Source organism: Nuphar pumila, chromosome 2 (assembly GCF_984573655.1).
Source record: "Nuphar pumila chromosome 2, dmNupPumi1.hap1.1, whole genome shotgun sequence".
NCBI lineage: Eukaryota > Viridiplantae > Streptophyta > Magnoliopsida > Nymphaeales > Nymphaeaceae > Nuphar > Nuphar pumila.
Genome location: NC_143250.1, coordinates 98,729,847 through 98,745,687, shown reverse-complemented (window position 1 = coordinate 98,745,687; position 15,841 = coordinate 98,729,847). Strand labels below are relative to the sequence as shown.

The 15,841-nt window shown below is 40.7% G+C and overlaps 1 protein-coding gene across 1 annotated transcript in view; it reads left to right on the top strand.

Annotated features, from left to right (window-relative positions):
* The window catches only part of LOC149846352 (uncharacterized), a 68,351-nt gene that overhangs the window by 51,549 nt on the left and 961 nt on the right, over positions 1-15,841 (top strand). The gene's annotated exons all lie outside the window — the stretch shown is intronic.

Sequence of the window (15,841 nt, the reverse complement as noted above, 5' to 3'; positions counted from 1 at the left end):
ACCAGTCAGGACCAGCTTTCCATACCCGGTCCAAAGCCAAACCTAGTGAGTCGACCCTTCGTTGTTTTAGGTGTCAGGAGTTAGGGTATGTCGCGTCTAAGTGTCCCACCGTGAGCAAGAACACCCATCTTGTTGAAGGTATTGTAGAGTCAACATCTGAGAGTGAGAGCAAGTCATTAGTTGAGGACGAGGATGAGAGAGAAGTTATAGAGTTCGACGGTAACGTCAAAAGTTTGTTGTCCATCCGTTATGTGTTGACCACACCCCAAGAATCGGCCCCATCGAAATGGTTGAGGAATAACATTTTTAGGACCCGGTGCAACTGTGAGGGTCACGCATGTGATGTTATCATTGATACCGGGGCATGCGAGAACATGGTGTCTGAGAGTGTAGTGTCTACCTTGAAACTCAACACCGAGAAACTGTCCCAACCCTATAAGATGGCTTGGTTCAAGAAAGGAAACGAGGTCCCCATCACTCAGCGATGTCTAGTCCGGTTTTCCATGGGGGAACACTACCACGATGAGGTGTGGTGTGATGTAGCCCCTATGCATGCGTGTCACATCATTTTGGGATGTCCTTGGCAGTTTGATCGCCAGACAACTCATGATGGCCGCAAGAACACACTCTTTTATCTTTAATGGCCATAAGATAGTCTTTCTCCCTATCAAGGAGACCGGGTTTCCCACCGTGGATAAGCCTGAGCGAGTTCCCAGGCTAGTAGGCCTCTCATACCGTCTTTTCTTGAACCATTGTCAGGAAGATGGCTATTGTTATGCCCTGGTGGCAAAGCCCTTGATGAGTTCCTCAGTGTCCATTCCCGCGGACGTTGTCCCTCTTATAGAGGAGTTCCGTGACATTATGTCGGATGACCTACCTGATGGATTACCTTCGACAAGGGTAGTCCAGCATGCCATTAACTTTGTGCCGGGGTTGAGTCTACCCAACCTCCCCGCATATCGCATGAACCCCTCCGAGCATGCCGAGTTATTAAGACAGGTTCAGGAGTTACTGCAAAAGGGTTTCATTCGCGAGAGTGTTAGCCCTTGTGCAGTACCCGCCTTGCTCACTCTTAAGAAAGATGGGTCCATGCGCATGTGTGTTGATAGTCGCACGATCAATTGCATCACAGTCAAATACCGTTTTCCCATCCTCCGTTTGGACGATATGTTTGATATGTTATCTGATGCCTTCATTTTCTCTAAAATAGATTTAAAAAGTGGGTATCACCAGATTCGTATACGGGAGGGGGATGAGTGGAAAACGGCATTCAAGACACATGATGGGCTGTATGAGTGGTTAGTCATGTCATTTGGGTTATCTAATGCCCCAAGTACCTTCATGAACATGATGACCCAAGTCTTGCGTCCGTGTATCGGGAAGTTTGTTGTTGTCTACTTTGATGATATTTTGATTTATAGTTCGCCTTTGTCCGATCATTTGAGTCACTTGCGTTAAGTCTTAGAAATTTTGAGGAAAGAAAAATTGTATGCCAATGCGAAAAAGTGTGAGTTTATGACGTCCAGTGTCGTGTTCTTAGGTTTTATTGTGTCATCTGATGGAGTCAAGGCAGATCCCGCAAAAGTTCGTGTGATTGTCGATTGACCTACCCCAAAGACTATAGGAGAGATCCGTAGTTTCCACGGGTTGGCCACTTTTTACCGACGTTTCGTGAGAAATTTTAGCACCCTCATGGCCCCCATCACGGAGTGTCTAAAGGGTACTAGCTATCATTGGACGCCCGCGACTGGAAGAGCCTTTACGATCATCAAAGAAAGAATGACTAGTGCCCCTATCTTAGCCCTCCCTGATTTCAGTGCAGTCTTTGAGGCTGAGTGTGACGCCTCTAAAGTGGGAATTGGTGTCGTATTGAGTCAAAATCGCCGCCCTGTTGCTTTCTTTAGTGAGAAGCTGACTCAGTCCAGGTGCCAGTATTCCACTTATGATGTTGAGTTCTGTGCCGTTGTACAAGCCCTTCGTTATTGGAGGCATTATCTCATTTATAAGGAGTTTGTCTTATACACGGATCATGAGGCATTGAAGTACTTAAATAGTCAGAAGAAGCTAAGTGCTCGTCATGCCAAGTGGGTCAGCTTCTTGCAAGAGTATACTTTCACGATTCGCCATCAATCGGGTACTCTGAACAAGGTGGCTGACGCCCTTAGTAGAAAAAACAACCTTCTGATGACTATGTCAGTGCGGGTTATTGGGTTCGAGCAGTGCAAGGAGTTATACCCGACGGATCCTGACTTCCAACAAGTCTGGGAAGGGTGCATCTCTTCAGATCACCCCGTCGACCACCGTTTTAGTATTCATAATGGTTACCTCTTTCGTGGGAACAAGTTATGTGTGCCTGATTTTTCCCTTAGGCTTCAGTTGATTTCCGAGTTACATGAGGGAGGGTTAGCTGGACATTTTGGACATGATAAGACGTTCGCCTTATTAGATGAACGATACTTTTGGCCCAAAATACGCAAAGACGTGGTCAAGTTCATTCAAGGGTGTCATGTGTGTCAAGTGTCTAAGGGTCATCGTCAGAATAGTGGTCTGTATACTCCGTTACCCATCCCTGAGCGACCGTGGGAGCACGTATCCATGGACTTTATCGTAGGTCTTCCCAGAACTCCATGTCATTTTGATTCAATTCTAGTCGTTGTTGACCGGTTCTCCAAAATGGCTATTTTCGTCCCGTGTAAGCGAACCAGTGACACCTCATTAGTAGCTTCCTATTACTTCAAGGACGTCGCCTGTTTCCATGGCTTACCCCGCACCATCACCTATGATCGTGACATGCGTTTTATGAGCCATTTTTGGAAATCGTTATGGGCTTTATTGAAAACCAAGCTTCAGTTCAATAGTGCATATCACTCCCAAACAGATGGCCAAACCGAAGTTGTCAATCGCACCTTAGGAAACCTGTTACGGAGTTTAGTGGGGGAGAATGTCAAAACTTGGGACCTCGTATTGCCTCAAGCCGAGTTCGCATATAATAATTCCATTAACCGTTCTACAGGTAAATCCCCGTTCCAAGTGGTGTATGGTCGGTCACCCACCCATGTCGTTGACCTAGCCCCTGTGTTCGATCTCCCAGCTCCAGCTCCAGACGCATTTGATGCCGTCGAATATATGCGTGACATCCACAGACAAGTCCGCACCAAACTTGTTGAAAGCTACGAGGCCTACAAAGCTTTTGTAGACCAGAGTCGTCGTGATGTCCAGTTTCAAGTTGGTCAACTCGTCTGGGTTTACTTGTGTCCCGAGCGCTTTCCAGTAGGCACCCATAACAAATTGAGTCCTAAGAAGTATGGTCCTTTTAAGATCCTTCGACGATTGGGTTTGAATGCCTACCTCCTTGAGCTGCCTGACGATTGACATATTTTCCCTATTTTCAACGTGACTGATCTATATGCTTACTGTGGAAACAACAAGTCGTCAGAGCCGACTTCTTCCCAACCAGGGGAGAATGATGCAGGGCAGGACCCGATTGGACCCATCGTGCCACCCGATCCACCACAAAGGGCAGATGATCGGACCCACGTGTCCGACCCCATTGCAGGTACGGAGCCGCGACGCAGGGATGTACCCTTGCGCACCTACTACAGGCGTGGTGCGGTTCGAACATCACAGAGCCAGCAGCCGATTGAAGCTGACCCGGATCGTGATTCGGGTCCAAGGCTGGACCCGCGACCCGGGTCCGGCAATAGTCTTTAAAAGACCCTCTCCTAGGGTTTTGTGGAAGAGAAGATTGAGGACTCAGTAGTCATTTTTTTATTGTTTTGCTTTTTTTTTTTTCCTTTTCATTTACTCTCTGTTTCATTTAATTCCCTATTGCTCGTTGTTTTCCCCTTATTATTGAAAACTTATTGAAATAAAAGAAGAAGCTTAAGCCACACTAATTCTCGGTGGGCATCCGATTTCTTTCCTCCTCGAAGAGCACTTATATATATATATATATATATATATATATATATATATATATGTATATATGTGTGTGTGTGTGTGTGTGTGTGTGTGTGTTTGGTCTTTTGACTACTATAATAGGTGTTGCCCCCTTTTGTCTTTTTTTATTTTATTGTACATTGTTGCATTGTCAACGACATTTTTATCCTTGACAATACAACAATATTATAGCTGTTGGGAGCTCTCAACAACTAGATTTCTAGCCTTGGGGAGCCCCCAACAGCTATTTCTTGGAGCATGTCAATCCTTTTGTATATAAATATGGGCCTTGAGCCTCTTGTAAAGCAATGCATTTTGTGTGCATTTCAAGTGAAATAAATATTATTTTTTTATTGTTGTGTATCCCTCTAAGCTCCTAAGTGGCTATTGTATTTTTGCCCTCTTTGTGGGATTTGTATTGGCCTCTTGTTTGAGGTGTGTGGAGAGATCTTGGTTTCATTACAATGTAGAGATAAAGGTTCTTTCTTGAAATGACAATATCTTCATTTTGCCAAGAATACAATCTTTACATGTAAAATTTTCATAATTACAATAAATTTTCATCTTTGAAAAATACTGAATTTTGATACATTAGGATGGTCAAGTCTTTTATGCCATGAATCTAAATCTAGTTTATGAACATTATAACAAAAAGTATTCTTGAGTATTTCAAAAAAATCCATGTAGTATAAACCTCATTCTCTATGGCCTTCCCCAATCAGCTTCCCTGACTGGTGATCCGGAACCTGACAATCAATAGAGGAGAAGAAAATATTACACCCATGGTCAGATAATTGACAAATAAACAAAAGATTTGAATTTAATTTAAGACTATATCTAATTTTTAGAATAAAAAACTTTTTTGAATTTTGAGAAATATTTTTGAAATTCCCTATTCCTTCTATCTCAAAAGATGTCCTATCAGCAGTAAACACATTTGACCCACTTGAGTTATAACATTCAAATAAGATATCACAATTTGGCCTCATGTTAAATGAGGCACCTGAGTCAAGAAGCCAAAGAGATTTACCAGGATCAGTGATGCCAAAGGAAGAGACTTCGACTCCAGTTGATGAAGCTTCTTTAAGTAAAGGTTGAAGAGCCTCTACTAGTTGAGTCAAGGATATATTCCCAATAGATGCTTTTTATATAGTTTTGAACTCACTTGAATCTTGTGCAACCGATGCTATCTTCTTCACATAAGGTGGCCTTTTCAACTTAGGGCAATAGGTTTTTACGTGTCCAAGTTCATGACAATAATAGCAAATAACTTTTTTCTTCTCAAACTCATTGCCTTGTTTTTCATAATGATCATTGTTTGACATTCCATAGTGTGGTGGTTTGTAAGTATGAACATAGTTTTTCGGCCTAGATACGGCTAGAACTGAGTCATCCTTACTCTTAGAAGTCTTTCTTTAGTCTATTTTCCTCCCTACTTAGCTCTTCAATTGTGTCTTCAATAGAGGTACCTTTTTCTTTGTGGAGAAGAGCTGATTTTATTGATTCAAATTCCGATCTTAGGGCTATTCACAAATTGATAGAAGTATTCTCTATCTATTTGTTTTTGCCAGAGTTCTATATCTTCGGGATAATGCCATCTAGGTTCAAGAAGAGCCAACTCATTCCAAAGATCGGACAATTCATTAAAATATTATCTAATGCTTCTTTCTTGGGTCATAATATGAATTTTGTCTTGTAAGTTGCATACATGTGCAATATCTTTAAGAAAATACATTCTCTTAAGATAATCCCATGCCTTATTTGCATGTTCTAATTTTGCAAGGCTAGAGCATTTCTTAATGTCAACGCTATTAATAAGCCAAGACATAATCTTGGCATGCTCCATTCTCCATTCCTTCCACTTCTACTCGTAGGTAACTATTGCGTTAGTTTTTTCTACCATTGTAAGAGGTACTTTATTCTTACCTTTTATTTTAGTGAGAATTAGTTTAGGTTCCAGATCGGTCTCATCCACTGGTCCCCCCAACTCATTTTCCCATATGAGGTGCTTCATAATTAAAGCCCATGTTACATAGTTTGAGTCATTGAGTTTGATGGATTTTACGCTGACATTTTCATTGTCATCCATTTTTACGAGAGTTAAGAAAGATAAAACAAAGAAAAAAGATAGAAAAGAAAATGAAGAGAGAGGAAAAAAACAAAGTGAAGATCGTGATTACTCTACCACCAAGCAAGCATCACCGATCACGAGCAGGGACACTCCTTTACTTAAAGCACAATCACGATATCACTAGCACTTGAATAAAATTTGCAGAAGAGCTTAACACTTTTAGATTTTGAGTAGCACGCTTCCCAATGCATAATTTCAGTTTGATCACCAATCTCTAATACCATGTAAGGAAATGAGTTCCTCTAAGGATTTTGACCAAATCATCAAAGTGGACACTCAAAAGAGTTCCACCAAAACACCAAAATGAACACACAAAAGCCATAAATAGGCTCACACACCAAACCCACCAAAGGTGGCCAACACAAGCATAAAAAATAATATTTGGTTTTATGCCTGGGAGATCAACTATGGAAGCTATATATCTTCTTAGACAACTTATTGAGAGATATAGAGAGAGGAACAAAGATTTGCATATGGTTTTTATTGATTTGGAGAAAGCATACGATAGAGTACCTAGGGACGTTCTCTGGTGGACAATGATGAAGAAAGGTGTTTCTCTCAAGTACATTAGTATAATTAAAGATATGTATGAAGGAGTAGTAACCAATGTCCGCACTTGTGGAGGGGTGACAACCAATTTTCCTATAACGGTTGGGTTACATCAAGGATCTGCTTTAAGCCCTTTCCTATTTGCTATAGTGATGGATGAGCTTACGAGATCAATTCAAGAAAATGTGTCGTGGTGTATGTTGTTTGCTGATGATATTGTTTTGATTGATGAGTGTAGAGCTGGGGTAAATGCTAAGTTAGAATTATGGAGACAGACATTGGAAGCAAGAGGTTTTAAGTTGAGTAAGAGTAAGACAAAATATATGGAATGTCGGTTTAATAAGCAACGAAGTAGTGATGGGAGTGTAGTGAAGCTTGGTGAGCAAGAAATACCGGTGGATGATTGTTTCAAATATTTGGTATCTATCATTCAAAAGTATGGAGAAATTGATGGAGATGTAAATCATAGGATAAAGGTTGGGTGGATGAAATGGAAAAGTGCAACTGGAGTGTTGTGCGATCGTAGAATGCCATTGCGGTTGAAGGGACAGTTTTATAGGACGACTATTAGGCCCGCTTTACTATATGGTACGGAATGTTGGGCTGCCAAGAGACATCATATTCAAAAAATGAGTGTAGCTGAGATGCGTATGCTTAGATGGATGTGTGGAAATACAATAAAAGATAAGATTCGGAACGAGGAGATACGTAAGAAGGTAGGCGTTGCACCCATTGAAAATAAGATGAGAGAGAATCGTTTACGGTGGTTTGGACATATTCGGCGAAGGCCTAATGATGCTCCAGTTAGAAGGATGGAGAAATGGGAAAATATATTTGTTAAAAGAGGTCGGGGTAGGCCTAGGAAGACTTGGATGGAGATGATAGGAAAGGATATGAATGCTTTGAACCTTACCGAGGACATGTCATTGGATAGAAATGATTGGAGGAGAAGGATTCATGTGGAAGACCCCGAATGATTTTCTTTTTTGGTTCATATCGCCGACCCCAATTGTTTTGGGATGAAGGCATAGTTGTTGTTGTTGTTGTTGTTGTTGTTGTTGTTGTTGTAGGAACCATGCAAAAAGCATTGGAAAAGAGAGGTTTTGCCCCATATACATACACAAAGATAGAGTCCCAAAAGAGTCGTTGGAGGTCCAACAACTCTAGATAGAGCCGTTGGACCTCCAACGACTCTTAGCTTTGACTTGTCAACTGGTGTTGGCTAGTCCCCAACTCAACCAAAAAAAGGAACTAACCTAATCCTAGGTACTAACCTAGTTACATGTATATATAAATATATAGACTATGTCACATAGGTGCGGGTGCAGGTTCAGCAATACGGTACTTTAAAAAAATTTGGATGTGGGGGTGCGGGAGGGTGTATATATATATAAAAAAACTTGGACAGACCTGGCTCTGTATGCCCAGACTAATTCAAACCTGGGTTTACTTTGACCCAGGCTTTGTATACCCAGCGAGACCTAAGTAGGACTTCAAGGACTAAGACCGATGGCCAGGGGTGTAAAAGGCTGCATTGAGTTTGGGTGTGGACACTAATGAATCCTACCTAATTGGATTTGGACTCAGATTCATATTAGAATGAGCAATGCTAACACCTGATCTGGATCCCACTTTGATAACTTTCTTTTTACAAGTGTTCTTTGCATATCAGCCAGATTCAGTTTGGCTTCATATTCGAATGGCATACTTGTACCGAATCTGAATCCAATTATTAATCAAAGAGTGTTGTTTCTACTGAATCCGATGGATTTGGATTCAGTCATACCCGAGTTTAATTCAAACCATTGACATCCTTACAGACCATGACCTACCAACCACTGGGGCAAATGGATTGAATTTAGTCCAAGGCCTTTTATCAGAATCTGCTGCATTGTTATAGGATATGGATCTTAAAGTAAGATCCAAATATGTATATGGAACAAATTTTGGGCTTATATAATCGGACTTTTCCTCAATCAAAGGTTTTATTTTGGATCATAATTCCTTTTGCATTTGTCTCTGGATCTTATGCACGTTTTACATGTAAAGCTTTTTGTTTTCAACCATTTTTAATGTGTACATTATTGCAGTATAAATTTCAGATCTAGATTAATCTACTTGATGCTCCTATAGTTCATATTGAAAAAGGTGCAAAGGATCAAACCCGCTCCATGTAACCGATCCATGTAAAGATCATGTAACCCTTTGCTTTTATCGGGTCTGGATACACCAGACCCGGACTCATACTTTTGTAATGTAAACTTAAATACACAAGTTTAGGTCACGATTTCATTATTGAAATCGTGACAGACGCAATTATCTTTCTCCTATCTTTTCTTTCTCTCACGCAGGTTCCAGAGAAGATTTGTAACATGGTATCAAAGCAGAGATCCATCTAGGGGTTGAAGAGGACTCCAAAGGTGCGACAGATCAAAGGTTTGAGGATTCGTTCATCTCCCATCTTCTTTTCTTCTTCAGATTTCTTCTTTCTCTACCTCCATTCCCAATCTCCATCTCTCGTTTCTCCTTTTTCTACTTTCCCAGTCTTCTTTTCTTTTTTTTCTTTAGTGGATTCACGTTTCACGTGAATCCCTAAGCTGTTCACGAGGAGTTCACGTGAATCCTGGTTCACGAAAACCCTGTACATCAAGAAGAGGAAAAAGCTCGTTTCACGTGAATCTCTTGTTCCACGTGAAACACTAAGATCGGATTATAACCCAACCCACCCTTCATTCTTTATTCAAATCTGTTTTTTTTTTCTGTGTATCCCTTCTTTTACTGGGCTGGATATCCAGGTCTGATCGTGCATTTCAGGCAGACCTGCGACATCAAATCTGGGATTCTAAACCTTTTTGTTGTCCAGCCTGCTGTGTGACATCCTTTTTTATTTGATTTGACTCTCATTCCTTTTGCTCTCATTTGTCCTTTCTCGTATCATATTCTTTCTGACTGTTACGAGTGGGATCCACATTGAAAATACAGTCTGAAATTTTGTTTTTTATTGCTTACATATCCAACCTTACAGAAGGTAGAAGAGAAAACTCAGTCCTTCTTCTGACAGCCTCTGGTCGCCAATCTTTGAGTTACTCAGTCGTAAAAAAGAAAAAGAAAAAAAAAGGGGAAGACGATCAGCAAACCACTCTGGCTGCAGACTGAGCACTCTGTGAATACTCTGGTAACAAAAAAAAAAGGAAGGTTCCTTTTCTTGTTAAAACTCTTTTCTTCATGGATCTTCATTCTTCTTCATCCAATCTTTCTTTAAGTTTCCTCACTCAACTCGTTTCTGAAAAGTTAACTACCTCAAACTTCTTGATTTGGAAGAGACAAATCATTCCTTTTATAAGGAGTCAAGGTCTCTTAGGTCACCTTGATGGAACCACTCCCGCTCCACTCGAATTTGTTACGAGAGAAGAAAAAGATGACAAAGGACTAAGTTCAATTGTGTATGTCAAGAAATGTAGAGTACCTCAACTGGGAAAGGAAAGATCAGTCAGTGGTTGCATATATCACTTCTACCCTGTCCCAAGAGGTCCTTGTTGCAATTCTCGACAATTGCACTGCTCTGCAACTTTAGGAGAAATTGGTTCAAACATATTCACAAGTTTCGCAGGCGAGAATGGTTTTTCTCAAGAGGGAATTTCAGATGCTGAGAAAAGATTCCATGACCATCATGGAATATCTGAACAAGATGAAGACTATCACAGATCAACTTGCAGTTATAGGATGCGCAGTGAGTGACATTGATATGGTACAACAGACTCTGAGTGGATTGGGATCCGACTACAATATGATTGTTACTTCACTATTGTGTCTCCCTGCCCTTCCTACCTTTGATGAGTTGCGAGCAAAATTGATTCAGTATGAGATGACTCTGAAAGGGTTCTCTGAGGAATCTCACATTCACACAAATTCTCAAGAAGTTTTTGCCACAGGAGTGACTTATGGTAGAGGACGAGGACGAGGAGAACAAGGGCGAAGTGGACACGGAGGGCGTGGTCTGCTTCCCACTCCAAATATGTTAGCTCATGCGTAGGGATCAAGATTCATTTCTACTTGCTTCCTTTGTAACAAAAAGGGGCATATCAAGGCGAATTATTGGCATAACCCAGAGAATAAAGGAAAGGGTCCACAGACAGAAACCAAAAGGAAATTCTCAAATAGTGGAGCCAGTGGAGAGATTAAAGATTTGCTGATATCTGCCTTGTCAGAGTTGAAATTGAAGCAGAGTGATGAAAGCACTTGGTTTGTCGACTCAGGGGCAGCGACTCATGTGACAGGTGATGCAGGTAAGATTTCTAATCCCATTCCTTGTTTTGGAAAAAGTAAGATTGTCACTGGAGATGGATCCCACCATCCTGTTTCTCATGTTGAAAAAATTGTCATTCCTATGTCATATTTCACTCTTACTCTTTCTGACGTTCTTCATGCTCCTGACATTAAGAAAAATATTGTCTTTGTCTCCAAACTTATTGATGATAATAATGCTTCAGTTGAATTCACTCCCTTCTCTGTGCAGGTCAAGGACCTACGCACGAGGAAAACATTCGCTGAAGGAAAGAGACGAGGCAATATGTATGTCTTTGAAGAAGCTCCTTGTCATGTTGTTCGCCTTGTCCACCTGAATTCAAAGCCCTCATTAGAGTCGTGTTCATCCTCTTCTGCTAATGTTTTTAGTATTTCTGAATGTAATAAGCCATTCTTATGGCATAGTCGATTAGCACATTGTGGGAGTCATTTTATTGAGAAACTTGTCTCTAATAATCTCATTCCAAAAGAAAGTCTCAATAGGGATGAGAACAGTCACAAATGTTCCAGTTGTCTTTCCTGCAAGAGTCATGTATTGCCTTTTCATTCCATTAATAAGAGAGCTTCAAAACATTTTGAGATAATTTGTTCTGATGTATGGGGACCCGCCCTAATTGCCTCTGGATCTAGGAGAAAATACTATCTAATATTTGTTGATAACTATTCTCGATACACTTTGGATATATTTCATAAAAAATAAGTCGGAAGTCTTCTCTTTGTTTCAAAATTTTCTTTCCTTTGTCAAAAATCAATTTTCTGAGTCCATTCAATTTTTTCAATGTGATGGAGGTGGGAAATTCTCATCCCGTGATTTTATTTCTTTTCTTCAAAATAACGGAATAGGAAGAAGGGTGTTCTGTCCTCACACCCCTCAACAAAATGGAATTGCTGAACGAAAACACAGACATGTCGTTGAAAGTGCCATGAGTATGCTTCATGACAGCAATCTTCCTATCAACCTATGGACAAAAACTTTCCATTCTGCCGTGCATGTGATAAATAGACTGCCTATGGTTATTCTGGAAAATAAGTCTCCTTATCACTGTCTTTTTGAAACTCATCCTAGTTATTATGATCTGCGAGTTTTTTGATGTGTCTGCTATGTGCATATCGATCAGTCCCTGAGAAACAAGTTTCAGGACAAAGCCCAAAAGTGTAGATTTGTGGGATATGCAGATGACTACAAAGGATATAGGTGTTATGATTCTACCAACAAACGCATCAGAACCTCAAGAAATGTTGTCTTTGATGAACAAAATTTTGATCACGGAGCTGATACAACAAATATGTCAACTGAAATTTACTATCCTTGGCTGAGCTCAGAACTTTTTGTTGGCTCCAATGAAGCATGTTTCTCAGATTGCGTGCAACAAGAAGAAGAGGTGTTTGAGAACAGTGGGACGTCGGGGTCACAAATGCAGAGGAAGTACCGGGCAGATACAAAGGCATTGTCTATTCTAGACAGAGACCGACAACATCAAGCCATTCAGATCATGTCTCAGTCGCCAATCCTACTCCTTCTCATACTCTTAAGGCCAGAAAATCAAACCGCATACGACATCCTATTGACAGGTGGGTTAGTTATAACAACTTCTCCTTGGATCTTCAACTGTTTTTAACTGCCATCAATAAGGACGAAGAGCCCATCATGTATTATCAGGCCGCCGCTTCTATGAAATGGGTAGAAGCCATGAATGATGAAATGCAAGCCTTGCATGAATGTGGAACATGGAAAGTTGTTCCCAGACCACCTGACAAAAATGTTGTCGGATGCAAATGGGTCTACAAAATCAAGTACAAGCCAGATAGAACCATTGAACGATATAAGGCAAGGCTTGTAGCAAAAGGATTCACTCAAGAAGCGGGGCAAGACTATGATGATACTTTTAGTCCGGTTGTAAGAATGGGAACGATTCAAATTATCATTTCCCTGACTGTTGAACATGGATGGAAGTTGAGTCAGCTTGATGTAAAAAATGCATTCTTGCATGGGGATTTGAAGGAGGAAGTATACATGGAACAACCCCCTGGATATCAAGAACAAAATTGTAAAACCCATGTATGCAGGTTAAAAAGAGCCATCTATGGCCTGAAGTAAGCATCTCGCTCTTGGTTTGATAGCTTCTCGCTAGAGATTCAGAAACATGGATTTTCACGTTCTATGCTGGACCACTCATTATTTATTTTTAAAAGCCAGCCTGTGACCACTCTATTATTAATTTATGTCGATGATATTATCATCACAGGAAACTCTGCGGCCCACATCCAAGAAATAAAAGACTTATTAGGTCAGAGGTTCAAAATGAAAGATCTTGGATTTCTACGTTATTTCCTTGGTGTAGAAGTTGATAACCAGGCTCATGGTTTGTCACTCACTCAACACAAGTACACCGTAGATGTTCTCAGCAAGGCAGGCATGAAAGACTGCAAACCTCTAGGAACTTCGAGTGTACTTCATCAAAAACTTAGTGCTCATGATGGAGATTTGTGTGATGACCCCACCAGGTATCGCAGCATAATAGGAATGTTACAATACCTCACATTCACTAGACCTGATATTGTTTATTCAGTCAATCAAGTGTCTCAATTTATGCATGCGCCACGTACTGGACATATGGAAGCGGTCAAGAGGATCCTTAGATATCTGAAAGGGACTATTGGGGATGGATTGATATATTTACCACAGTCATATGGCCAAGACGAGCACGAAATTACTGTATATTGTGATGCAGACTGGGCAGGAGATCCTGACGAACGAAGATCTACATCAGGATATTATACCTTCATTGGAAGAAATTTAGTCTCTTGGAGCAGTAAAAAACAAAAGGCTATCGCTAGATCAAGCACTGAGGCTGAATATAGATCCATGGCTGCTGCTACTGCCGAAGTCACATGGATCAAGCATCTTCTAACTGAAGTAGGAGAAAAGATCTCCCACATTACCTTGCTCTGTGACAATCAAAGTGCTATCAACATGTCATTCAATTCAGTACATCACAGTCGTGCTAAGCACATTGAGATCGACCAACACTTTGTGAGACAGAAGGTTGAAGAAAAAGAGATTGAGCCTGAGTTTGTCAGTACTGAAAGACAGGTTGCAGACATATTTACCAAAGGGTTAACAAAGGATCACTTTTGGATGCTTAAAAGCAAGTTGTTCATGGTCCAAAACCATGATCAACTTGAGGGGGGGTGAAAAAGGTGCAAAGGATCATACCCGCTCCATGTAAAGATCATGTAACCCTTTGCTTTTATCGGGTCTGGATACACCAGACCCGGACCCATACTTCTGTAATGTAAACTTAAATACACAAGTTTAGGTCACGATTTCATTATTGAAATCGTGACAGCCGCAGTTATCTTTCTCCTATCTTTTCTTTCTCTCAGGCAGGTTCTAGAGAAGATTTGTAACACATATTTGGATCTACGATGATTCAGATTTGGATATGCTATGACCTAGCCCATATCCTACTGTTCGAACCTTAGTAGCAGAATGGATCTGTCTCCCTTGCATATGTATTTTACATGTCTGCCTTTTGTCTGTGGGTTCTGGGGCAGCCATTGGGCTCCATGTGACACCTGGTAAGATATCAGGTTAGGGCATGGGCTGGGTCAGATCCAACCCAACCAATCGATGGTATTCAAAACGTTACTGATGTAAGACTGGAAGCAAAAGGAGATGGAGGAGGGGTGGAAAAAGAGGAGACACAAAAGGGAGCAAGAGAGGAGGAAGAAATGTAGGAGGAGAAGGCGGAACAAGAGAGAGGAGGAGGAGGATGACCCCAGCCCTCTGTGTGTGTGTGTGTGTGTAGGTAGGCAACCCTCTCTCTCTCTATTCTTGAAATCACGGCTTCGTCATTCCTGCAATCTCCGAACATCGCTCTCGTTCTTTGGGTCTGATCTCTCTCTGTTGATTGATTTTCTTTACTTTTTTTATGATATTTAAAATATCTATTTATTTGGGTCGATTGCGATTCGAGATAGAGAGGGCAAAATCTCGGAGGAGGAAGAGGCGTAACAAGAGCGAAATGAAAGAGGACGACCCCAGCCCTCCCTCTCTCTATGGGTAGGCAACCCTCTCTCTCTCTCTCTCTTGACGTGTTTGCCGCATCGGATGCAGCACCCACACCCACATCGCATCGCATCGACGCAGGTGCGAGGGCCCTTTTGCCGAGTTTCTGTGACATAGTATATACATATAAATACATATATGTATATTTATATTTTTAACAATGGCATCATTAACTAACTCGTGAATCTATAATGCCATTTATTTTATAGCTTCAATTTGAAAGGTAATTGGTCATATTATAAACTCTTTGCATTTAAGAATAGCTTATGTTATGTCATCAGTATTGTTTAACCCAAGGTTTCCTGACTAGAAATCAAAAGTGGAAAATGATTGAGAAAAGAAACATTTTAAATTTTATAGGAAGCGAGAAGCGAGGAATCAATTTGAAAGCCAAACAAGAATAAACAAGGAAGCAATATAGAAACTGAATAGGAATAAAACAGGAAGCAAATAAAAACTAAAAGAAAAATGACTATTCTTATATTTTATGATTTTTTAGTGCAAGAATTAAATTTTTGTTAAATTCTAACAATGATGGTTACCAATTCATAGAAAGCACATGGGAAGTGAGTAGAAGCATGAGAGGAAGTACATGAAAAACATGAAAAAAAATGTGAAAAAAGCGTATAGGAAGCTTGTAGCGAAGCATGAATGATTCATGTGGAAAACATAGGAGAATCATGAAGAATCGAGATTCCGATGAAGTTTCGATAGCGAGGAGTATCACGTTTCGAAGTGAGTTTCTAACAAGCGTGCTTCCCACTTACCTAAGAAGCTTCTGGGAACTTTGGTTCAACCAAAAGAATAGTCTGTCTTAATCTAGTATGGTTCAACCAAAAGTTTCA